Source organism: Marmota monax, unplaced genomic scaffold (genome assembly GCF_021218885.2).
Source record: "Marmota monax isolate L192 unplaced genomic scaffold, Marmota_monax_Labrador192_F-V1.1 WCK01_AAM20220418_F8-fsc00040, whole genome shotgun sequence".
Taxonomy (NCBI): domain Eukaryota; kingdom Metazoa; phylum Chordata; class Mammalia; order Rodentia; family Sciuridae; genus Marmota; species Marmota monax.
In genome coordinates, this window is record NW_026692782.1 from 9,780,013 (window position 1) to 9,806,233 (window position 26,221).

The window sequence follows — 26,221 nt, forward strand, 5'->3', positions numbered from 1 at the left end:
ACCTAAATAAAGAGAATTTAGAAAGCAGCACTAGTTTAGCTGCAGGTGCAGGGTGCTCGAGATTGCTGGGTTAGTTCCTCCCCCACCCCCCCCTCCCCGGCCTCCCACATGTAAGTGGCCTCACATTTTTGACTTTAGTATAGAAGGAGGAGAAAGTTCTCCTATGTCTTCTGCTCCATCTCAAGACACCATGCTGTCTGCTCAGGTCACCTGTTCCTGGCACCGTGCTTTTATTTTTTCCTCAGCTTCTCTGCCTGCTTGGAGCTTGGAGCCGAGGCACAGACCTGCTGTTCTCTGTGGGGAACAGTGGGGAGAGGCTAGGCGAAGCGGCAGCCAGGAACCTGTGCTCTGCTGATTCTGCCTCACTCATTCCTGCTCCTGGCCCTCGTGCCACATTCTGGACCTCACTTGTGGCCGCTTTGAACAGTAGGGTTGCAATAGATCCATAGGAGGGAACCATTAGGTGCCATCATCTGGTTCTGCAAAGAATCGTCACGTTAGGCCCTGGACAAAAGATCACAGATTGATGAACCTGTTCTGTCACCTGGCATACGATTCAACCTTTCAGGATCTCTATTTCTTTGTGTGTCAGATAAGCACGGCTGATACCGACTTGGCAGCCATTTGTCGGGATTAAATGAAATCACATGTATCCAAATGCTTGCCCAGGATAAGGGTGGCCCACGCAGCATGTCTACCAAACCTGCTGACATTACAGAGGACCATGGAAAGATGCTAGGACTCCATCTCACATGTCTTCAAGTTCAAAGAGCAGGTTGCTCAGGAAGGATCACTTCCGTCTCCCAGGGCTGAGTTCATGGGGAACTTCCCCACAACCAGACCTGCCTCTTGGCCTCCAGCAAGAGGCCAGCTGCACCTTGCAGAGATGTGAGAACAGTTGCGAGGCATCTGCCAGCTGGGGCTGGGGGCTCTGGCTGTGCCAGGCTGGCGAGTGGGCCCCCAGCCAGCTCCCCAGCAGAGGTTTCTCTATGGCTAAATGGGGCACGTGCCCCGGGCTAATTGAGTCCCCTTTTATGACTCCCCGCCTCAGCACACACACGCCCGGCTCAGCTTTCCTATCTGGCATTCCTCCCAGTGTTTGTGTTTCTTGTCCTTGACCCCTCCTCCTATTTGCTGCTCTGGATGGGGGAGGCGGGGGTCGAAGGGCCACGGCTGGGGCAGGGTGAGCCTTGGAGCTAGTTAATCATCTCAGCCCAGCCTGCAAACCTCAGCGGCCGGGAGGGCTCCGTGTGCAAAACTGAATAAGTATTTTCTGAGTGAATGAAAAAGAGGCAAGAATGGAGGAGGAAGGGGGCGGAGGGGTAGAATGGAGAAGGGGGCGGAGGGGTGTGGGCAGCATGAGGAGAGGCTGAGGGGTGCTGAGGTGCTAAGAGGGAGCAGGTTGCTGGTGGGCCGGGAGCAGGGGCCCACGCAGCTCTCGATTAAGTGCACTTGGATTCCCAGGAAAGGCGGAAAGTGAAAGGGCAATCGCTGGCAGGCTGAGTCATTCCATCCAGCAAACAATCGGAAGCAATTCTGCTTCCCACTGCTCTGGAGGAATCAAAAGCTACTCTGTGGCAGCCTTTTGTGTGCAGGTCCCCCCAGCGCTCAGCCTTCAGTGGCTGGCGGAGCCTCCCTCCATTCCGGTGGGCAGCTTGTGTCTTGGCTGCATTGATTGACAGTTCTCCGCAGGAATAAGATTACCCGCCAATCCTGACCTGCCCTTCCCCCTTCCAAAAATAAATCCCCAGTTGCAAGCAAAGCTCATGCAAATTCAACCTGCTGCTGCCGCTGCTCCCCGTGAGAGAGCAGAAGGCAGGCTCCACATTCATGACTCGGTACCCCTGGGCACCAGGGCCTTGCGGATGAAGGGAGCCACTTCTAAAGAGCCGTGACTGGGATCTAAATGAGGGAGTAGGTGAGATCTCCAGAGGAGGGCTGGGTGTCTGACTGGACTTCTTCCCCTCTCACCTGGACAGATAAGGAACCCGGGTCTAATTAGGACCCTGGAGGCCAGAATGTCCAGGGTCCTGCTGCACGTCCCTGAAGATGATCCAGCTGTGAACCCGGGTAAATGAACATCACAACTAATGGGTCTTGGACAGGGATTGAACACAGGTTTTGCCTATTTACCAACTTTGTGACTTCCTAAATTATTCTGAGGCCAAGTTCAGGTTCAGTTGGGAAAGATCTTTGAAAACACTGGCAATGATGGCCATTGCTTTGGGGTGGGGGGAGGTGACATGCTGTTATTTCTGTGACATCCCTTGTCCAGGTACCAAAGTTGGGAGCTGGGTGGCATTTGACAAATCAGACAACACAGCGTCTCCACCTGGACAGGAGATGTCTCAAGTTCCCTTCAAGTTCTCTGACTCCGAGGAATGCTTTTATGGCTCCCCCTCTCTAAAATTCTGACCCTTCATTCACCCGTACACAGGTCCACATGACGATCCTCTGCACTCCAGCCCAGGCTCCTGGGACAGAGGAAAATACTCCAGGTGAGAGCTAAGTCACATTCCATTTCACCCAAGAGTCAGAGGCAGGGAAGGAGTAAGGGAGCCCCTCGCTAATGGTGCCCTTGAAAACAGAGAGGGCGCTGGGACCCCTTTCCGTGGCATCACAGGGGCAACCGCCCCCTTGCATGACAGGTGCCTGAAGCCCGCCCTGCCAGCACGGTCAGGAGTCTCAGGCCGTCTGCAGCAGGAGAACTTGGCCCCCCGTCACAGAATGACAGAAGTGAGAAAAGCTCACCAGTGATGCCCACCACTCCTCCATTAGAGGCCACAGACCCAAAGAGGGTCTGGGGACTTGTTGGAGGCCACACAGCAAGCAAGAGCAGAGTGGGGGCTGCGAACATGGCCCCTGGCTCCCTCCCTGGTGCTTCCCACTTTCTTTAACAGTGGAGCAGGGAGGAAGAAGGGCGGGTGGGATATCATGCCATGCTGACAGGCTCTGATTTAAAAATACTCAGATCAGACGGGAGATGAAGCCAAGGGCCCATCTGCACGCCAGTCACCTGGGACTCCCAGTGTCAATGCCAGCTGTGGCCAGGTGATGACTTTCTATAAACAACTGGAGCTCTTAAGCTTGGCTGGTGCTAGAGTGTGACAAGGGACAGAGGCAGAAAGGAGCAAAAGTCCTCTGTGGCCTACAAGACCCCAGGGAGGGCTTGGCTTAAGGTAGGGAATGGGGAGAACTGGAGCAGGTGGACGGTGTGGGAGAGAGTCTGGAGCAGGATACAAGCTGGGTCTCAATGAGGCTCTGCTTCTCTTTGCCTTCACCTCGCCCCAACATGGCTCCCTGTTCACACCCACCGAGTGGGTCCTGTGTGTGTGTGTGTGTGTGTGTGCGGTGGGGCAGGGGCCTGGTGCCTGAGACTGTAGAACTCAGAAAGAGACTGGAGTTGGGGAAGCCCTGGAAGAGGGGACAGCTCAGACTCCTAACTCTGAAAATGACCTAGGCTGGTCCCTCAGGGCAGGTGGCTCTGGGTACTGGTGCTGTCCTGTACCTGAGTGTGTTTTGGTGTGCTACACAGCCTGGGCCTGTCTGTGCATGACCCAGGAAGCCAGCAGCCATTCCTGACAAGTCTCCACCTGTCCCGAGTCAAACCTCTCCAGGTGCCATTTGATGTGCTTGGCTGGGGAATGTGACTTCTGTGTCACCTCTTCCTCTCCCTGGGGGCTTAGTGATCCAGAGCCTCACAAGAAGCAAAGGGGCCTTGGAGCCCCTGTGGAGCATCCAGTTGGCCACTCCTCTGCAGTCCCACAGCCTGCCACCCCCACACCCCCAACGGTGAGGATCATTAACCTTTTCTCAGAACCCCAAGGTGCCAGCAGATTGGTCCCCAGCTACCAAGTATCTGATTTTGTCCCTTCCACCTCTGTGAACCCTCCTGCTCAGTGTTACAGCCCACAGGGACAGAGGTACATAAAGAGGCTCTGAGGAGCTGGGACGCAGGGTCCCTTGGGCTTCACTTCAGGACCTCCTTGCACTTGGGCCCTGTGGACATGGCCGGCTGGCATGTCCCCAACATGCCACCTTCCGTCTCAGTAAGTTTCCACAGGCCCTTCCCTCTGTGAGGCTGCTTCTCAGGTGCAGGGGAAAGTGGAGAAGCCTCCCTCCCTGCCCCTCGCCTCCCTTGACTGACTGAAGAAAGCAATGCCGGCTAAGAACTCCAATCCAAGCATACCAACTTCCATCGCTGGGGTCTGGGGAGGGCAGCCGGGCACTGCGGGACTGCCCCCCTACAGCTCAGAGCAGAGGCCTCTGAGGCTGGCTGAAGTTCAGGAACCACTGTTCTCGCATTTTCTTTATACCTCTGCCCCATGCCCGTCACAGCATTGCTGGAATTACCATTGCTGGCTCCTTGAGGACAGGGACTTGTCTTGCAGTCCCAGGAAATGTGTCAGCCTTGTGAATTAGACTCAGATGTGCATTTTAATTAGATGTCATGTGAATAATTCCTCACCTCCCACTCACTCCCATCTTCTCTACCCTTCCATCCACCCAGGCCCCAGGGGGAATCTTATCTGCCCTCAGTACAAAAAGAAAATTGTCCTCCTCTCTCTCACTTATCTCCTCCTCTCCTTCCTTCCTTCTTCCCAGGTAGCCATTGGGGGCTCGTGGAACTGAGAGCGAGGATGGAATAGGGTCTCGTGGAGTGAAAGGAAGCTCCGGGTGTATGTCAGGGCTTGGGCGAGCAGAGTAGTGGGAGGGCGTGTGTGAGATATTGATCCCTGCTCCAATGTTGCCAAGACTTCAAAAGCCTTCTAGGTGTTTCCTGGGTTGCACTGTCCTCTCAAAATACAAAAACAGACTGAGGGAGTCTAGCCTGAACCCCCTCGCACACAGACTCCTTCAAGGACACCCTGAGCCCTTCATGGGCTCCCTTTGGGATGGTCCCTTCCCGGGGGATGCTGAGAGCCACTGCCGAGTCTGTATGGCCCCTGGCATTTTGCCAACAGTATTGATTGACAGGCGAGGCATTACTATCCGCCTCTGCCCCGACTTTTGAGTTCTCGCACTATTTTGGAGTTCTCGTGGGGATTTCCAGGGATTCCCCGAGAGTTCCCATTGGTTGGGGAAGTGCAGGAGGAGGGATTTCCGGGAGAGATATTTCCGGCTGGGGGTTCCTGGACAAGCCTCGTGGCGTTAGGGAGGATTCCCCGGGAGCTGTGTGAAGTGTTTTCCTGCAGTTTAAAAATAAAGTTTGTTCCTGCTTCAGTGGCTCGTGACTTGTGCCCAGCCAGACTGCGGCGGGGGGGGCACAGGCCTGTGGAAATAGAACTGGAAATGGAGGGTGACCGTGGCCAAAGAGACATACATGCCGCAGAAGCACGGTACTGAGCCAACGTGCCAGACAGACCAGCTTCTGTCTGTACTCAGCCAAGGCCAGTGATTTGCAGCACAAGATTTCCAGGAACACAGAAGCATGGCGATCACTAGGGATATATACAATCCAGGTGTCCTCCCTCCTTCCTTCCTTCCTTCCTTCCTTCCTTCCTTCCTTCCTTCCTTCCTTCCTTCCTTCTAGATGTCTTTTAAGAGTGAAAGGGGTGCTAGTGTTAATTACACTAGGACAACAGGCACAAGCTGGGATGTAAGGTCACTTCACCATGTGTATCCTGGATCAGCCATATTTCTCCCATGTGGTCTAGGCCAGGGGTACAGATGTAGGAGGAAGGTGGGGTGTCTCCTGGCCCCTGGTCCCTCCCCACAACCTCTTAGCCCTCTTTCAACTCAAGAAGCCAGGAAGCAACTGGGTCGTCAGGAGCTCCAGCTAAATGGGCCTTTGGCCAGGTACTTTACCTACAGTGACTCTGCTGTAACTCCACGTGCCTTCACACTGGGCCCTCAGCTCATCTTTCCTCATGATAACCCTGGGCAAGTATTAAAAGCTCCATCTGAGAGGGGGCCACAGTTGTCAGAGCTGATTCTGGAACCCAGGACTTCTGACTCACAGGCCAGAGTTCCTCCTTCCCCACATGTACCCTCGTCATGGGGCAGGAAAGATGGCAGCTGGGGTTGTGGCTTGGATTGATGGGCGGGTACCCCACCTCTCAGTTGCCACCTCCCAGGACCTATGCCAGCGGTAGTTCTGATGGTAGAGAAATCTGTCACTGGAGGGGTGAACTTCTGGGAGCATCTGTGCATTGATAAAATATCCCAAGCATTCATTGAATATCTTACTTTGCACAGTCACCATCAGAGCCCTAAAGATGTGGCAGCAAGCAGAGTCTGCCCTTAAAGGTGTGTAAAGTCATGTTAGAAAATGACAAATTTAGGGGGAAAGATGGTGGAAGGAGATGGACATTATTATCCCTCTGTATGGGTATGGTGTGACTCTACATCATGTACAACCAGAGAAATGAGAAGTTGTGCTCCATTTCTGTAAAAAATAAAATTAATTAAAAAAAAAATAAAAGAAAAAAAATGGCATATTTTGCTTGGCACTTAAGGTCCCATACAATTGAAGCCCAGTCTTTCTTCAAACCTCATCTCCCACGATTCTGAGCTATACCAACTATGCCTGCCTCCCAACCAATGCACACAGTTTACAAGGTCACGGACGCTTGCTATCAGGTTGCATTGAACATCTGGTGTGACCTCCTGGCTGGCTGATTCTAGACCCTGACTGGCTGGTGTCTCTGACCACCCTCGGGGGCTGTGCCCTTTCCCTCCTCAGAATCTTTACTCCTGCAGCTTTCTCCCCTCTGGGGTCCACCTCCTCCCTTCCAGATCCAGCCCTGGCTGGTTTCTCAGGCTTTGTAGACTTCCTGTAGTTATGCAGGATTTAGTCACCTAGTCTGGTTCACTATCAACCAGACAGTAAATTCTCTTGGACCCTAAATCCTGATGGGCATGGAAAAGCACTGTGATCTCCTAGCTAGCAGATACTTCCACTGCTCCTTTTAGCCTTTCTCAAGTCCTGTGTGTCAAACCTCTGCTATTCCGTAGGCCTCACCCACTGTGCTGCCTCTCTCCCTGCAGATAGATGGCTTCATCTTTGCAATTCAGGGACAGGGAGAGTGGCTGCGCGGAATTTCATCTCATTCCCTCAACTCATAAACCTGCCACTGAAGCGCTTTCTGGCTCCCTTGTGTCTGTCACCATGAAACAGAAGTCTGTCTTCTTATCAGGCTAATCCTTCTAGCGTGGGAGGACTCCCATCACCTCCAACCTTCTCAGGGGGTTTGCTCCAAGGATTTTGTGTTCTCTTCCTTGAAGTTCTTCAAGTTCTTGCTTTCTGGTTAATAGGTACAAGTGCCCCCATTCCAAACAACAGGAGGGGCTGGCGATGTAGCTCAGTGATAGAACACTTACCTGGCCAAGGACAAGGCCCTGGGTTCAATCCCCAGCACTGCAAAACCAAAACCAAATCCAAAACCTAAAAAGCAACCCACAAGCTTCTGAGCTCCATTTTCCCCTCCAGGAACTGTCTTTCCTGTTCATGGCCAAGGTTCTGGAGAGAACAGGCTATATATACTCACATTGCTGCTTGCTCATGTCCCACCCCCTCTTCAATCCATAGCAGCCTGGCTTCTGTCACTATCTTTCACTGGAACTAGTTTCCAGGGCTGTGAAGTCCAATAGATCTTTTCGATCTAGATGGTCCCAACTTAGAATGGTTTGACTTAACTGTGGCTCAATTTACAAGTTTTTGACTTTACGATGGTGCAAAGTAATCGACATTTAGTAAAAACCATAGTTTGCCTTTTGCATTTTGATCTTTTCCCAGCCTAGCTACATGAAGTCCAATACTCTCCTGAGATGCTGGGCAGTGGCAGGAGGCCACACCTCCCAGGCAGCCACCATAGCAGAGGGAGACCACCAGCGTTAAATGCCTTCTTGACCTTCAACATCGTAAACGTATGATGGGCTTGTTGGGGAGGAACTCCACCCTGTGTTGAGGTGCATCTCTAGTTATCCAACTTGACCTCCCCGTCAATTCCAGCAAATCCTTTGTTTTCTTCATTCCAGCCATTTTGAAAGTTTCCTGGCTTCATGACACAGCTTGGGTCCCCCGGCCTCTGTTTCCCTGTCTGCTTTACCTTTCTCATCCCTTCAGCGTGGATGCTCTTCAGAGTTCCTTCGTGGACTCTGCCCCTGCTCCTGTTCTGCTGAAGCCCTTCCTGTGGTTTCTCCTCCTCCACATGGTGCTGATCTTCAGGTCTGAGTCTGCAACTCACAGCCTGCTCCTGAGCTCCTGAGCTCCTGATTCAAACATCCAACTGCTCTTCATGTGGGGGCACCAACCCGTCTCAAACTCAGCATGTCCACAACAGGATTCACCATTTCTTTTTCTTTTTCTTTTTTTTTTTTTTTTTTTTTGCACAACTAGGTTTGGAACCCAGGGCTTTGCATGTGCTAGGCAAGCATGCTACCACTGAGCTATGCAGCAGCTGTGTTTAGTTTTTTGTTTTTTTTTCCTCCCCAGACAGGGTTTCCTTCAGTCACAGAGGCTAGCCTTAAACTTGCCATCCTCCTGCCTCCGCCTCCTGAGAAGCTGGGATTGTAGGTGGATGCCACCGTGCCTGGCAGAATTCGTCATTCTTTCTTTCTTGCCATAACCAATTGTATTAGTCAGGGTTCTTCAGAGGAACAGAACCAACAGTGTGTGTGTATGTGTGTGTGTGTGTGTGTGTGTGTGTGTGTGTCTCATTCAGGGAGGGCCTTTCCAGTTTGCTGATCCACACACAAATTGTCTCTGGAAACACCCTCAAAAATAGGCAGAAGTAGGCTTTACCAATTTTCTCGGTGTCTCTCAATCCAGTCAAATTGACAACCAAGATTAAACATCACCCCCCTCTTCCCCCAAGGTGCCCTTCCTCCTGGGTTCCCAGGCAGCAAGTCAGAATCCTGACCCCAAGAATGCCAGCCAGGCCTGAAGCCCCGAGACCAGGCCCTCACCCCTACCTCTGACCCATGACCAAATTCTGTCTCATTACGGATTTTCTTCAAAACCACTGTTTCCCTCCAACTCCCCCACCGCCGAGTCCCCACTGCCATCATATTCTCTGGGGATATTCGTGGGACTGCTCTTCACTCTTTTCCAAGTTCTCCCAAGGATTCCCTGTTGCTCAGAGAGTAAAGTCTAAGTTTCCTAACCAGTTCAAGGCCTTCACAACCAGGACTTGATGGCTGAACCATCAGGGCCTATGACACCAAGGCTTCCCTCCCTCTCTGCCCCTCCTCTCGGTGACCAGAGCTCTGCACATCCCCCATTTCCTCCTGCGCCTCTCCCCAGGTTTTCTATGCTACTCCCACACCTGAAGCCCAGGAGGACTCAGACAGCACTTCCAGCTGGAGGCCTCGCCGTGTCCCTGCAGGCTTCTGGGCTCATTCACATGTCAGCATTAATCACACTGCCACCCAGAGTCTCTTTCTTCCTATCTTTTTCCTGAAGGACCATCAAACTGTGATTTACCCAACCATGAGCTTTAGCACAGTACCTGGCCCAAGGCTTTATCTGTTTATTGACTGAATGGATAAATATGTGTTTAATAATCAAAGCAGTATGGAGATTCCTTAGAAAACTTGGAATGGAACCACCATTTGACCCTGCTATCCCACTCCTAGGTCTATACTCCAGGGACTTAAAAACAGCATATTACAGGGACACAGCCACATCAATGTTTATAGCAGCTCAATTCACAATAGCTAAACTGTGAAACCAACTTAGATGTCCTCCAATAGATGAATGGATAAATAATCTGTGTTACATATATACAATGGAATATTACTCAGCATTAAAAGAGAATAAAATTATGGCATTTGAAGACAAACAGATGGAGCTGGAGAATATCATGCTAAGCTAAATAAGCCAATCCCCAAAAGCCAAAGGCCAAATATTCTCTCCGATATATGGATGCTGATCCATAATGGGGACAGGGGAGGTATGGGGAAAATGGAGGAACTTTGATGGGGCAAAGAGGAGGGAGGGTCCATGGGGGCAGGAAAGATGGTGGAAGGAGTGGGACATCATTACCCTAGGTACATGTGTGACTGCACATATGGTGTGACGCTACATCAGGTACAACCAGAGAAGTGAAAAGTTGTGCTGCAATTGTGTACAATGAATCAAAATGCATTCTGCTGCTTTATATACCTAATTAAAATAAATGAATTAATAAAAAAATCATTCTGTCTTATGCTACACGGTTTCTATGAACTACCTGCCCTAACTACAGCACCACAACACTCTACACAGCAGGGGTTTGTCAACCTCTCATCCCTGATCCCACCCTTGGGTACCTTGGAATACCCTGGGGAGCCCCAGCACAGCTAGGACAGGCTCTACCTCAGCATGTGACAGAGAAGACTTCTCTGTCAGCACCAGGCCTTGGTGGCATGCTCCTCTGAGTGTCTGGCCGGGGCTGGGGCGTCCAGGAGTGTGCAGACCCATGTTAGACCTTCCTTGTGGACCTGCTGGGGTGAAGGTGTGTGGGGGGCACTGGAGTGGTGTGCCTGTGGGTGTGAGTTTTTCTGTACTCCAAATACCATTTTGTGAAGAGAACTTGGGCAACCCACTGTTTGCTGGGGACTGTGGGAATTCCTGGAATGTGAGACTTCAGAACCGAATAAGAGAAAAAGACCCAGGAAATCTGGGATGAGGTGGTGGCCCTACCTAGGCCAGAGGCTGGGATGTGTTCAAAAGAAAATTAAATTAGTCCCCAGTGACCCCTTGACCTGACCCTTGACCCCTGACTAAAAGGCTCCCTGGAGTGATAGGATCAAAAACAAAGATGTAGTGGCCCTGTGTGATTCTCAGAGGGTGTGATCTGGGTTCCTGGGGGACACTGGAGGGAAACAAAGAGTACTGTGTAGGGAGGGCAGGAGGGAGGAATGTGCATACCCCATGGCCCCAGCCGCACTGCCCCTGTGCCACCCAGAAGCCTCACTGCAAGGCCCCAGAGAGGGGAGAGTAGGGAGGCAGGGGGACGAGGCCTATGAGGTCAGTGGGGGTAATGTAAATGGAGTGACTGAAGAGGGAGGGAGCAGGGAGAGGAGGATGAGGGTGCACAGCCAAAGTAGGGGTGCAAGCCCCAGAGTCTGCATGGGCACTGCCGGCGACGAGCTCACTGCTGCTGGGCAAGGACATCCGATTCCTTTGTGTGGACATCACATGCTGGCCGCCGGGCTGAACTGCCATTAAGGACTGGGATTCTGGGCTTGGGAGCCAGGAAGTGTGGGGTGGAGGGCACCCTAAGATGGGTGGAAGAAATCACGCAGCCTGCAGAAATGAAGGCAGCTTTCGGGGACTGGAACATGTCACAATGGGAAGAGGAATCCATACAGCTAGTGGCCACCTTCCCACGGCCCCATTCCCACCACCTCCAAAAAGAAGGAAAGAAAATCCGTAAGAGGCCTTCAGGTTATCAAGAAATAAGATAATCCTGGGATAGGTTTGTTTTGTTTGATTCATTTTAAGAGCAGGTGACTTTTCCAGATGCTCTCAAGACTGGACATCAGGATGGAGTGAGTGCAAGCACATAAGGCCAGGATACATTTTAACAGGATGAGCCAGAGAACAGTGGCTCAAGAACTGGGCCTTTACTGGGTATTTTCAATCCAGAGGTTACTCTAAGAGTTGGAGGGAGAAGGGTCAAGCACTGGAAAAATCCCAGCACCCCAGAAAATGTCCTCAGAGCACCCTTTTCTCTGTCTCCACCATCACAGAGCCAAGAATCTGGTACAGGATCTAAAACACCAGGATTTGTCAGCATCCTGGCTACTTCCCAGTGGGGCTGTCCACATCTACTGCCAACTCTGGCTTGGTGCAGAGTCTGGGAATTCTGGTACTGGAGGGAAGCCGGAGCAGCAGACGTGTGTGGAAATAGCCCATCAGCTGCGAGCTCCGCGGACTTCTGCACCTTTGCATCATTTAGCAGGCGCCTGGCACAGAGTTGGAGCTCAGTAAAGTGTCCATTGAATGGACCAAAGAATGAATGAGTGGACTTCCTGCCACATGGCTCTCCTCATCTCTCCTCTCTTCATTTCTCCCTGTTCACCCAGGACCCTCCCTGCCCTTCTTCCCAGCTCTTTCTGGTCCTTCTCCTTTCCTTCATATTCCATATCCTTGCTCGGGCTGTGGCTTCAACCAAGAATTTTTCACACCTTGCCCCCGTGGTGTCAGCCTCCAGCCCGTAAAATGTGCTCCTCCAGGTCCAGGGCAATATTGCTTCCTCTGGGAAGACTTCCCATGTTTTCCTTGCTTTTTTGTCTGATGTTTCTCAAAAGGGGGCTTGAAACTTTCATAGCACTGATCTGATCCCTTTTTTTTTTTGAATATACTTAGAGGCAGGGTCTTGCTTAGGGCCAGTATTTCTTGAAATAACCTTAGTGCAACAGACTCCAGCTACTAGAAGGGCCTAGACAAGTTGCTGAGGCTGGATTTGAACTTGAAATCCTCCTGCCTCAGCCTCCCAAGTTGCTGGATTACAGGCCTGCACCACTGCACCTAGCCGATCTTATCCCATTTTTAATTTTTTAATTTTAATTTTTAAAGAGAAAGAGAGAATTTTTAATATTTATTTATTTATTTAGTTAGTTAGTTAGTTTTCGGTGGACACAACATCTTTATTTTATTTTTTTGTGGTGCTGAGGATCGAACCCAGAGCCCGGCGCATGCCAGGCGAGCATGCTACCGCTTGAGCCACATCCCCAGCCCTTATCCCATTTTTTAATAGCCTGTTCCTTATCCATTATCCATCTGTGGGCTTCTCCAAGACTAAATGCTGATTGCCATGTCACTACATACCCAGCTGAAATATACAAGGACGAGAGGAGAAGCCAGGAAGGCTCAAAGGGATTGGAAGAAGAAATGTTAGGGGGTTGCTGTGAAGAAAATTTAAACATGGCAGGTATGTAGCTCATTGCCTCAGCTACTGCTGCAGTTACCTCACAATTTCCTTCTCCACGTTCAGATTCTGTCCCAAGAAGCAGAAATGCCACTGACTGATAGAGAAGCATTGACGCAGCCCTTTGACATCCTGGGGAGAGGAAAGTGCTCTGATTTGCTCAGGCCCTGCCCCCAGCCCCTGCAAGTTCCATCAGAGGAAAGACTGGTTTCCCTCCCGTTCTCAGGCCTTTCTTTGGAAGAACTGGCCCTGGCCTTAGAGCATCCCCCAGGAAGCGAGCACCCCTCCTCCTCCTGTCCTCTGCCCAGTAATAGCGCTAATTGGAGGGACTTCAGTCCCAGTGCAGCCCTGTTCCATCAGGCGGAAAGCCCTCTGGGACTTTCTGTATGTGGGTAGTGAGTGTCCCCCTGGCTGGGAGCTCGCTTGTCATTGAGTCCTCATGAAAGGCCCCCTTGCAACTCCTCATTCACTGTACCTCATTGTCCCTGCCCATTCATTGACATTCATGGGATAATTCCTCCTGCTGCCACATGCACAGAGGCGCGTGCGCCATGTGTTCAGACCCCGTGCCCCATTAGCAGTGAGGACACTTGGAATAAAGGGCAGCACCGCCTGAGTGCGGAACTGCCCTCCCTTCTAGTAGCTGGGGAGTCTGGGGCACTAAGAAGAACCAGGAGACTTTGGTGGATGCTGTGGAGCAGAATGCTGGGGCCCTCCTGGCAGCTCCCTTCTCTAAAGGGCTGTCAGCGACAGATAGAGCTTCTTCCCCTCCCCTCCATCCCAGAACCAGCCAGTTTTGGAGATGCACCCCACTTTCGGCTTGGCACTCCAGGCTCTCTAGCACCTCCCAGAATTATCTTCCAGTGAATCCTGCTCAACCAGCCAGCTCTGCGGCAGGACCTTCAGCTCGCACACACATTGCTTCTATATTCTTTCAAATCACTGCTTCAGGGGCTGCACGATCACAATGGTGGGAAGAACGGGTGTTCTCCCAGAGCAGCTTATAGGAACAGGGTCTTTTCAATATTTTTTAAGGTGATGGTTGATGAGATGGTCGTTGGGAAAGTCACAAGAGTAAGCAGAGCAAAAGGAAGACCATGAAATAAGAGATCAGAGAGTAAACAGCCACGGGAGAATGGGGCTATCATGATACGATAATGCCAGAGGGTAGCCCCTGGCCACCTCCAGGCCCCCAGAACAAGGCTGGCTTCTCCCTGACCTTGGGACCTGAACATCTGCCCTGAGAGCTGAAGTCCCACCACCAGGCCCTGCAAGGTCTGCTCTAACCTCCCCCCTCACTCAAGCAGGCTTCCCTGGTCATCCTGAGGCCTATGACCCCATGACCACAGGCTTCTTAGCAATACCCCACTGGCACTTATAAGGCCCCATTCATGTGAGTCTATCTTAATTTCTCAGAGGAGATTTCAAATTTGGGGCAGGAAGGGGCAGGGCTTGTAGCTGTCCCGAGCACCTGGTGGGAAAGGTTTGCACTTCAACAGCTGCTCCCAGGCTTGCCTGGCTCCAGGGCCCACAAATTCAGGCTGATGTTTGCCTGCTTAGTGAGAAACGATGGAATCTGTTCTTTCCAGAATAGATATGGCCTAAAGGGCAGTTGCTCCTCAACAGGAGCATTTTGTAATCAGAACAGCTGAGAGTCTGGGATCAGACAGATGTGGGTTGCAGCTGAGCTCTGCCTAGACAGAGAGCTTTCAGGACATTACTTAGTGGTTTTGAATTACAATTATTCTTTTTGCATTTGTAAGTTGCAGTTAGGTTTCTCTGCCTAGGCAGGACTGACAAATTGGGTTAGCTACAGTCATGCACCACAAAATATGTGGGTCAACAATGGACCACATATACACTATAGATAGTGTATATGCTTAAGTATATGGGACCACTATTGTGTCCCATAAGATGATATGGAGCCAAAAGATTCTTGTCACCTAGTGATGTCATAATGATGTGTAATGTAACATTATTATTCGTAGTGATACTGATCCCAACAAACCTACTGTGCTGTCAGTCATATGAAAATTGAGCACATAGAGATAAATACACTTGAAACTTGGTAACAAACAAGTACTTTAGAGGTACAGGTATTTATCATACTTTTGATCATTGTTTTAGAGCATATTGATTCACTTATTAAAAACAAGTTTAGAATAAAATAGCATGCTGTTCTGCCAGCGGCAGCCACACACATCTTGTGTTTGTGTCTCTTGATGACAGCAAGAGGCCACACAGAGACACTGACCTGTGCCATTTAGGTTTGGGTAAGTTCACTCGATGATGTTTGCACCATGACAAAATCACTTCAAGACATGCTTTTCACCACATGTTCCCATCACTAAACAAGGCATATCTGTACTTCTTGGCTGTCCTGTGTATGGTAGGCAGTTTGACAGCATCCCTGGTCTCTACACACTAGAGGACAGCTGTACCTACTCTCCCAGCTCTCTCTCTCTGCCAATTGTGACATTTAAAAATGTCTCTAGACATTGCCAAATATTCTCTGGGGAGCAAAATCTTCCCTGATCAGAAACTGTTGATATATATACCTTGGGGAGTTTCTAAAGGTTAGATGATATGAGAGCATATGTAATGTGTTGCATAGCATCTAGCATACAGCAGGTGCTCAATAAATGTTGGTCCCATTTGACATTTTAAGTAAGATATGGCTGTTTCCTTTCTATTATCACTGGCCATAGAAAATCTCTGGGGGTTTGGAGTGGATTGAAGTGTGACAATCCCTGGACAAGAGCTCTCAGGGAGGTATCTGAGCCCAGTGACCTGTCCAAGTGTTTTTGATGGTCTTAGGGGTGAAAAACAGGAGACAACTCGTGGACGCTTGGAAGTGCTTGGGTCTGTGTGATGGGAAAAAGGGGGTTGTAGCTTGCTAAGCTCTGATTTTTTAAATTCTCTCCAAATTCCCATATTGGAAATTAATCACCAATGTGACTGAGGCCTTTGGGAAGTGAGGCAGTCATGAAGATGGACTCCTCATGAATGGGATCAATATCCCTAGAAAAGACCCAGAGAGAGAAATTGTCCCTTCCACCATGTGGGAACCCTGCAAGAAGATATCCTCTATGAGCCAGAAACTGGGCCTCACCAGACAATGAACCTGCCAGCTCCTTGATCTTAGACTTCTCAGCCCTCAGAATTGAGAGAAAAAAGCCTTCTGCTGTCTGCAGTCTGTGCTGCTGTCTTTTTATAGCAGCCTGAACAGACTGAGGCATAGCTGGAGGCCCAGAGAGGGATGCGGTTTCGGCGCTCACATGGAGAGCCATTTCCAAGTAGACAGTGGTTTCTTCAATTTCCCCTCTCTGCCTGGTGTTCTAGGGGACATAAGGCCCATTAAGGATGAGGGCATGGCTCATGCAGACTAGTAGTTCAAACTGGCAGGACAGAGTGAGGAGAGGCTGCAGAGATGTTGGCGTGGCTGGGGCACAGAGGGGAAGGTCTGCAGGCTGCAACTCTAGGCCACAGAGGACAAACTGCCTGCCCAGCCCCGTCACTGCACATCGGGCCTGAGTAGCTGTGACATCCTGCCTGCCCAGGGTCTGGCTTCTCTAGTGGACAGCAGAGGCAGAGGAAAGAAAAGAGAGAATCCTCTGGACATTCTTCCAGCCTAGGATCAATGGAAACTCAAGTCAATGGCTGACTTGCTGTTAGATAAAAACCAATTGAATACTCAGTCCCTGGGTATCAGCAGGGATTGGTTCCGTGAGTCCCCTTGGATTCTAAGACCTGCAGATACTCTATAAAAGTCCCTTCTATGAAAGTGGTATATTGGCTTATAACCTAGACACATCCTTCCTATATTTAAATCGTGCCCAATTTGATGGAAATGCCATGTAAATAGTGGCTATACTCTCTTGTTTGAGGAATAATGATGAGAAAAAAGTCTGTTCACTGTCAGTACAGACCCAATTAATTTTTTTCCCCTCAAAAACCATCTCCAATCTGTGATTGGCTGTGCCCATGAATGTGGAACCCGCAGATATGGAGGGCCAACTGTGTAAGGACTTTCAGGGTTGCCCAAGCCACAGAGGCCCCAACCCCTCTTGGAGTAGCAATGACAATGAACTCGAGATGTGGTGTCTTGGCCTTGCCCTGCTGGGCTTCAGCTGTCTGTGTGGTCTTGAATAAGTCATTCTCGGGTGGGGGTGGGGGGTCCCTTTATCATCTGCCCATGGGTGGCAGTGTACCTTCTCCTTCCAGTACAGACACTTGGAGAGGCTCCTGTGGGATCAGGGACCAAACACACTTTGAGAAGGAAGCAAGGACAGTTGGTATAAGGACAGCTGGTGAGGCTGAACCTGGCCCACACCAGGTGCAGCCTCATGCCAAGGGGGTAAAGCCAGGAGGCATTTGAAAAGGCAGAGCTGCAGGGCGGACACAGATCAGGGCAGGCTGTCTCTGGGAGGCAGAGTGGGGCTGCCCTTTTGAAGATTCACGAGGTCATTGTGTGGCAGGAGCTGGGACCTGCAGCCCTGAGCTGAGAGAGAGGGTCCAACAGAGCAGCAGATGAGGGGGAAGGAATTTGTTTTGTTTAAACCATGAGATTAGTTGCAAGGGGTAGAAGGCATTCACATTTCACTTTGTGTGTATGTGTGGCGCAGGGGATTGAACCCAGGGCCTCGCACAGGCTAGGCAAGTGTTCTACCACTGAGCCACACACCCAGTCTTTTTTTTTTTTTTTTTTTTTTTTAACAGAGAATTGAGAAACAAAAGCCTGAAGTTCACCGCCTTATGTTGTGTATGGGGTGTATGGACCTGGCCCAGGTCCCTGGCCATATTCTGTGGTTCTCCTTCTTGTTGGCTCATATCCACGTCTGTTACTCCCCATCCCAAGGCCTGCATCATCAGGTGCTCAGTGTGTAATGACAGCCTCCAGAGGGCCTGCTGGCCTCTCCTGCCTCCAGCCATTCTGCATAAGGGTGTCCCAGTGCAGATTTCAGTACTCATCTGCCCCATGTCTCACTGCTCCGTGACATGTCTCATCAAGAACCATGCTACTATCTTGTTCTCTTAGAAAACCCTTCCATTAAGTTCGGCACAGTGGTGCATGCCTGTAATCCCAGTGAACTGGGAGGCTGAAACAGGAGGATCATAGGCTCAAACCCACCCTCAGCAACTTAAGGAGGCCCTGAGCAACTCAGCAAGACCCTGTTACATTATAAAGGGCTGGGAATGTGGCTCAGTGGGTAAGCAATCCTGGGTTCAATCCCTGGTACCAAAAAAAAAAAAAAAAAAGACAACCTCCCCCCCAAAAAATATATAAATAAATAAAAGAAATCCATTAAGTCACGAATCAAAAAGTTGTTCCTGAAAGTTCTCTTCCCACTTATTTCCCTGGGGCAGACCTTGACCAAATCTCTTGAGCTCCTTTCTTTGAGCCCCTGAGCCCTGAGCCCCTTTCCTTTATCTCTGAAAAGGACATAAAGACCTCACATGGGGTGACCCCATAGGCATCAATGAGGATCAGTGACACAGTGAATGGAAAAGGACTTTACAAACTATAAAGGACAGTGTTGTATCCCAGTTCATTCACGACTCCAATCTCTGAGGCTCAGTCAGGACAGTTTTCTTTCTGTTCTCACACTGTTTCCTTCACATTTTCTCTTCTACTTATTGGCCACCGAATCCTGCCCTCACCAGCTCACCATCCCCCTGAGGCTGCGGCCCTCCTTCATCACCACACCCCAAAGTATTTGTCCTGCCCCTGACCAGCCTCAGCTCTTTAGTGCACTGATAAGAGTCATTAAGCCCCCTATGTACCTGGCACTTACCCATTATCTTACTTAATCCTCACAATAAACTCAGTAAAGTCTGGACACCAGATCATTCTACAAAAGCAATTGTCATTTTATATACTAGCAATAAATAAATAGAGATTGTAAAGAACATACCATCTACAAAATGTGTATGCTTGGGAATGAGTACGAACTTACATAGGACATCTACACTGAAAACTGTGAATTATCATTGTCATACATAAGAAAATCCAAATGAATGCTGAGATATGTCAGGTTCATGGATCAAAAGACTTGATATTATAAACATTTTAATTCTTTCCATATTTTTATAGGGTCAATACAATCACAACAAAAATCCCAGCAACTTATATATTAAAAAGCACAGTATTTACACTATGTATATATGATAATATATTCCTATCAGGACATGAAAAAAAGTGCTTGTAAATCTCAAAAAAAAAAAAAATACACAGAAACCAAATTCAAAATGGGCAAAATATTTGAATAAGCATTCCATAAAATAGGATGTACAAATGGTTGAAAAGGTATTCAAAGGTGCTGACCACGATTAGTCATCAGGAAAATATAAATTAAGATCATAGTGAAATACTCTTAGCTAACCACGAGAATGGTCAAACAAACAGGCCTGATATACCAAGGGTTGGGGAGTTTAGAAAGCCAGTGAAACTCCGTCTGCTGCTGGCTGGAGTGCGGACACCTCAGCTGCACGGGAAAAACGCTGATGCAGTCTGTTCAAGCTGAACTTGTGCACGTAGCGTGACCCAGCAATTCCACTCCTACATGCCCTTGGTGGAAATGGACATGTGTGTTTGCTAAAAGACCCGGCAGCATTGTGTGCAAGTGTCCCAACATGGGAAACCTAATGCCTTCTGGAAACCTAAATGCCTTCTGATGCTAGGATAAGTTACCTGGGCCATTGAATATTGTGGAACAGTGAGAACAAGGAACAACTGCTACACACCACGGCACGGACCTCTCAAAGCAGCATACAATGTTATTCCATTAAGAAGTTTAATTTTTAAAGGAGTTAAAAATTATGGTGCCAGAAAGGGGAGGGGTAGTGATGGGGAAGAAAGGAGAGGGACTTTTGGGTGCTGTTAAAGCTCCATCTCTTAGCATGGGTTCTATTTATACGAAAATTCTGGAGATTTGTCATCCATGATTTGTGCACATTTCTGTATGTACACAATACTTCAGTACTTTTTTTTTTTTTTTGATACTAGGGATTGAACCCAGGGTTGCTCTACCACTGAGCCACATCCACAGCCCATTTCACTTTTCATTTTAAGACAAGGTCTTGATAAGTTGCCGAGGATGGTCTGCAACTTGCGATCCTCCTGCCTCAGCCTCCTGAGACTCTGGGATCACAGTCATGCACCCCTGTGCCCAGCACATCTTAAATTTTTAAACCAATTTTAAATTCTCACAAGGGGATTCTTTGTTCCGATTTCCTAAGGAGGAAAGGAGGCTCTGGGAGGACAGGAAGCACGTCGAGCATCACATGGAGTGAGAGTGGAGCCAGGATTCACATTATTCTCCTGATTTCTGTCTATAGACCTGTTCCCTCTTTCATGGGGCTCGGCTTCTCACTGGAGCTTGGAGCCCTTAAAGGCAGGGGGCATAATTTCTGTCTTTGCTGTTAGCACAGAGCTGGACACCACAGCTCAGCAGATGCTCAGCCGGAGTGCAAGGCCAGAAGCAAAACCTCAGACCTCGCCCACCTACCCTTCTTCTCTCCGTTGTACCCACCTTTCCTTCGGGGCTACAAAGAAGGTTCATGAGTTTGCTTTGACTTTTTCCCGCTGGGCTGCAACGGAGGAACCCTGGACTCTGATGTGCTGGGTAAGCCCCTAGCCCGCACCACGCCCCAGCAGGCCGGCTCTTGATCTGCCTCTCTACCTGGAGCAGGCTGTGCCATCTTCAGGGCAGGGATGGCAGTGTGGTTTCAGCCCTGTTCCCAGAACGTGGTGCAGATGGGGAAGAATGAATGACACCCTGGTTCCCTCCTCCCCTGAGGCTACCACCAGGGGGGATGGGGGTCCTCCACAAGGGTGGGGCGGATCCCAGCTGTGGTATCAACTCAGTGACTGCTCCGTCTCTTGCTGCTCCAGGGCTCTGGGTCCCGGCTCCTCCACCTCAATCCACAGCCTAGCAAGCTCCTTCCCAAAGCAAAGAGAAAGGGAAGCTGGCTGTGGGGGCTGGCTGCTCAGCTGAGCAGGGCTGCTTCCTTGCAGTCTTCTCCTCCTCGCCCGCGTCGCTGGGGGATTCTTACATCACCGCCTTCTAGAGAACCGGGACCTGGATATTGTCAGGATCCTTCTCTGAAAGGGCTGATGGGCAACCTCCCACAGCTCAGGAAAGGGGGTCACTGCTGTCTCCCTTCCCCATCAGCCCTGGCCAGAGGCCATGCCCCAGCTAGAGCAGCGGAGCAAGTCCCTCAGATGTCATTCGAGAGGCAGGACTTCGTCTGAGGCTGCTTTTCCCCAGGTTCTGTGCACGTGGCATGAACTCGGTGCAGGGCTGGGCACTGGTATTGCCCCATCTGACAGCTGTAGGAAGGGAGGCCTTGGGGTATTGTACATTGGGGATTAAATCCAGGGACACTTTGCCACTGAGCTACATCCCCAATCTTTTTTTATTTTTTATTTTTTTTGATTTTGGTCTTGCCAATTTGCCCAGGCTGTTCTCAAACTTGTGATCCTCTTCCCTCAGCCACCAGAGCCCTGGGATTGGAGCATGAGCCACCATGCCTGGCATGGCCTTGGGCTTTACACCTAGCCGGTGGCAGGGCTTGCCTTGTGAAGCCTGTGCTTCCCGGTCAACAGCTCTGGGGCAGGTGTGTGCACAGGGGCATCAGGCACCTGGCTGTCCACTCAGTGCAGAACCCAGCCTGGCGGGTGATCTGCTCTGCCCCCTCCCCTCTCCCCGCATTCCTCCAGACTTCACCCTAAACCTGCCCCCAAGCCCTGCCCTCCCCTCCCCTCCCCCATCCACTCTGGAGGTTGTAATCTCCTGTAATCCGCTTCTCCCTTAATCTAGGACACTGCTGCCACCTCTCCAGGATTCCATTTCCTTGTCCATAAATTGGAGCTAAGAGAAGTCCTTCCTTCAGAGATTTTGGAAGTACTAAGTGAAATTTTATTAGTAAAAGAACTGGGATATAATTAAGATCTCAAATTATGGCTTTTTTTTCTTTTAACATATGTGTCTTGGTAACTCAAGATTTAGCAGGATTGCTGGGACAAAGTCTTGATATATTTTTTTTTCCCCACAGGTTTACAGGGCCCTGGGCTTTATTTCTTGTCTTTTGTGATCTAAAGAACTGAGTACATTTCCATTGGAGAATATTTCCCTTTGGGGACTTTAAAGATTAGACTGAAAAAAAAAAGATAATATCAAAAGCATTTTAGTATAAAAGAGTAGGATCAGTTATTTGGAAGAATTGCTCTTAAATTTCCTCAAAATCACTGATCTATTCAACAGATGATAAACTCCCTGAGGACAGAGTGCTGGCTGTCTGATTCACTGTGGTGTCCCCAGGAGGGCCCAGCACAGAGCACGCCCACACAGGAAGCGCTCACCTGGAGAGCAACTGGAAGCCTCCATATATATTGAGAAAGCACGCTCCTGCCATGGTGCCACACAGGGTTTGGGAGCTGGAGGGTTTTGGGTTGAAGCCGTGTCTTCTTTTCCTTCAGCTCTGTCCTAAATCCTGGCTGGGTGACCGTGGCCTAGCCCCAGATGTGGATGAGATCAGGGGCATCCATCTTTCCCCAGGGACTTTTTGGATGGGTCTGTGCCCAAACATCCTCTCAGGCTGCAGCATGCAAGGGGGTGGCCTCTAGGAAGAGGTCTCCATGATTCAGCTCAAATTCTGCCACTTTCTGGAGGAAGCCGCAACCTGGGCATCTGTGGGGTGTGCTTTTCACCTGAGTCCTGAGCTGGAAGTGAGGAGGAGGAGACCGTGGAGGGATCCAGAGTCTCATCTCACTTCTACAGTGGACCAGGAAGAGAGAGCAAGAACAAGCTCAGGGGCTGGCTTGCAGCAGGCCATACTGGGTCTTGACCAGGTCTGGAACACACCGGACAGACACCCTGTGGCCTTCTGACAACAGAACCCTGCAGTCGCCACCGTTGGAAATGAGATTCTAGCTCTGGGACGCACTTGTCTATCACGCAGCGTAGAAATAGATTTGCCTGCAAAGACTGAGCTCCTGAAAGCCCTTCTCAGGTCGAAGGGGCTCAAGCAGACAGATGGTTGATCACTGTAGTGCCCCTGTCACTCTGTCTCTGTACACTCCTGTCCTGGCTGCCTGGGAAGCACAGGTCTGGACAAGGCCCAGGGACCTGCACTATAATTAAATCAGATCCACAATTGGCAGCTCCCAGAAGATCCTCACCTGCCTCTTGGTCCCTCATCCCTAAGCGGCTCTGGGGTCAGGCAATAGAACATGGTTTACAATTGCTGGCAAAAAAGGAAGGAAAAGGAGGGGAAGGAGAGAGGCTGTGGGCTGGGTTGCCCTCTCTCCATGTCTCCTGTCTTGGAATGCACTTCTTTTGGTCCCTTTTAGGTGGAAACATCTTAGGCAGGGACCTCAGGGTAGCACCCTAATTTCTTGGCAGGCTTTCCCGAAGGCATTTTATGCCAAAGACAGTGAGGCCTAATTCCAACCTGCCCTGTCCTCCAACCTGCCCTGTCCTTCTTTAACAAGTTTGCAGTCTCTTGTCAGCTTCTAAATCTCTGCAGCAAGGAAGGTCAGGTGGGAGTTTAATAGCCGTCCAGGACCACGCAGAGGGCAGCCCTTTGAACTGGAGCCTCAATCTCACACGTGGGAGGTTTGCACCACTGCATAATTTAAGGGGTGGGGCTGAGAATGCCTGGGGGACACGCGGGCTTCCTTTGTTTCTGGGCAGCTCTTGAAGACCTCTTAAGTCACTTTTAATCCTAGAATTGGGTGGCTGTGCAACTGCGCTGGCACAGGTATGGCAGCAACCCCTCCCCTAACGTTCCCACCAGCCACGTGAGCCCCCTGTGGGCAGACACTGCCGTCTCCCCAGCATGTCAGAGCAGTGCAGATGCTGCGCTTAAAAGAGGCAGTTCTAACTCAGAGCATCAGATTGGATACCTATTAGCTGTGTTCCTCAACTCTCTGGGCCACACCATTAGCAGGGAAATGTTCTTCATACTGGAAATCCACTGGTGTGGGGAGGTAAAGAGAAGGAAGCCAATTTGGAGCCCTCCTGTAAGGTGCAGGAAACATCTGCCTGCCACTCCCTGTGGGAAAACATGTGTCCTCAACAGAAGCAACTTCTCCTTGGCCCACCCTGGCTGCTCCCCGTACCATTTTGTTCAGTGCCATTTAAGCATAAGTGTGTCTCCCATTTCCCAGTGCAGAGTCAGACTCCTTAACATGGCTTTTGCATTTTCCTATGTGAGACCCAGCCAGACCTGGGCCCTCTCACATCTGTGCAACAGAGACCTTTAGAAGGAACCGAGAGGTTTCATTTTATTTGTTTTTCTTTCTCCCCCTTTTCTGTTCTTAGGAGCTACATAATCCCGAAAATGACTCAGCTGGGAAAGACCTTGACTATGAAGGAGGAGGCAGGAAGAAGGAGGAAAGGGGAGAGGAGTAACCTCCCCTCTGTTCAGTGGTTCAACCTGGGGAGGACTCTGCATCTCCTGAAGTCTGTTCAGCAGCAGCCAGGTCATCCCTGAGGGTGAAGGGAAGCCCAGCTGGCTAGGACAGCCTTACCCTGTCCCTCTCTCCTCCCCTCCTGCATGCACATTTGGCACAAGCCAATCTGAGCAAGAGATCTCCTTTCAGTGCTGGGCCCCCACCTTGGCACATTCGATGATGTAACACTCATCTGCCTACGTAGTTTCATGGGCTTTTAGTCTATTTTGATTTAGTCAGGTTGACATCATACATGCATGATGTCAATTTAACGAATTTGCAGATCCAGACAGGCAAAGGTGGAAGTGATTCCCTTCCATGCTGTTTTTAGTTAAAACAGTCTCCCTTTGCCAGAGTACGCAGATGACAAGGTGGTAGGCACTGGTGGCACTGCCTGACCCAATTTGTCCCTTCCTGGCTCCAAGGGTATACAATCTCCTGCTCAGGCCAGGCAGCCTCGGGTCCAGTCTCCTCCCTTTGGAACTGGTGGGAAGGCTGTATGGGGGTGGGTGCCGACATAAATTGAGCTACTACCATGTTTCATGTGATTTTGCTTTATATTGGCTCATGAGATTTCCATAAAAGTTCTATATAAGACACAATACATGTTAGAGATGAGAAAACAGGCTCACAGAGGCAAGTAACTTGCCCAATACCACACTTTCAACAGGTAGGAGAGCAGGATCTGAACGCTGGTCTATCCGATTCCCAACACCATGTTTTTTCCACTCTCTAGTCTCAAATTCCTCCACAGGCTGGACACACATGAGCAGCCCTATGCCTCACCTTTTGGGCTCACCTGGTCTCTCCCCGTGGGCAGCAGGTGCTCTCTGGAGGAGGACAGACAGCTCCTGGAGGCTAAGGGAGCCTGGCACAGGCTGAGGTGACTCCTGAGTCACCATCTGTCCTCACAGACTGTCACAACCATAGTCCTTCCCTCGGCTGCACGGTGTTTAGCAGACAAGAAGGAAACTCTAGGGCAGGTACCAGGTTGAAGAGCCTTCCAGAGGAAGGCAGGCAGGCAATGCTGTTCTGGCCCCTTGCACTTCTGACGTGGAGGGATGTCCTGCCTGTCCTGGCTTGTCACCAATCCCAGATGGGCACCTGCCTCCTGTCTGGAATCTCCCTGGGTGGTGTGGCTGCTCCAGGTGGTAAGCGCTGCCGATTGGCACCCCACAACTCTCCCATTCTGTTTGGGTTTGTGTTAAGCTGTGCACATATGAGACAGAGGCTGGAAACTTTTTTCATTTTTAAAAGTACCAACTGGTAGCAACTGCATCTGGCATAGGAAGCCTTTGCTGTCACCTTCTCTGGGAGCATCTCCAAATACTCAGAAGGGCAGAAAAGGCAGAGGAACAGGAGAAAAGAAGTCATCTAAAGCACCCACAGAAACAAGAAGGAAGAGAGGAGAGGAAAACAGAGCTGGGTGTGGGCTGTCACTGATGTGGGTGGGGAAGAAAATCCACCAGGCTGGAGACATCTCCTTATGGACGTGTGTCCCCAGGGCAAACCTGCCTTCCACTCACAGACTGAGGGTGCGATGAACTCCACCGGTTCTCCAGTCTCAGCACACAATAGCAGTGGGTTAGTGAGTCTGCAAGGGGAAATGCTAGCCCTGGCTCTGTCACTAACCAGCTGTGGGACCCTGAGCAAGTGGCTCTGCACTTCTCTGTTAAAACAACAACAACAAAAAACGGGGTATGGGAGGCAGACCTCTACCATTTCTTACAGATCCGAAGCAGGGAAGCATTGCCCATGTACCCTGTTATGTAAATACGTCCTGGACCCAGAACCTTGACTTTGGACTATGAACTCTCCCCCTCTTGAAGCCTCAGCTACCTGAAATATTTCCGGGTGACAGAGTATCTCTGAGAGCAGGTGCCATCAACTAGGAGGGAAGGGA

General features: G+C 50.2%; 1 protein-coding gene and 1 long non-coding RNA gene across 3 annotated transcripts in view; one reads left to right on the forward strand and one right to left on the reverse strand.

Moving 5' to 3' along the window:
* Window positions 1-26,221, reverse strand: part of Lzts1 (leucine zipper tumor suppressor 1) — a 51,719-nt gene that overhangs the window by 16,832 nt on the left and 8,666 nt on the right. The gene's annotated exons all lie outside the window — the stretch shown is intronic.
* LOC131424290 (uncharacterized) lies at window positions 1,342-10,284 on the forward strand. Of its 2 annotated transcripts, none has more exons than XR_009227059.1 (4): window positions 1,342-2,070; window positions 2,438-2,498; window positions 2,649-7,869; window positions 8,438-10,284. It is a non-coding gene; the product is annotated as an uncharacterized LOC131424290 (long non-coding RNA). The 2 variants fall into 2 exon arrangements; XR_009227060.1 differs by having other exon boundaries at window positions 7,739-7,869; window positions 8,438-10,271.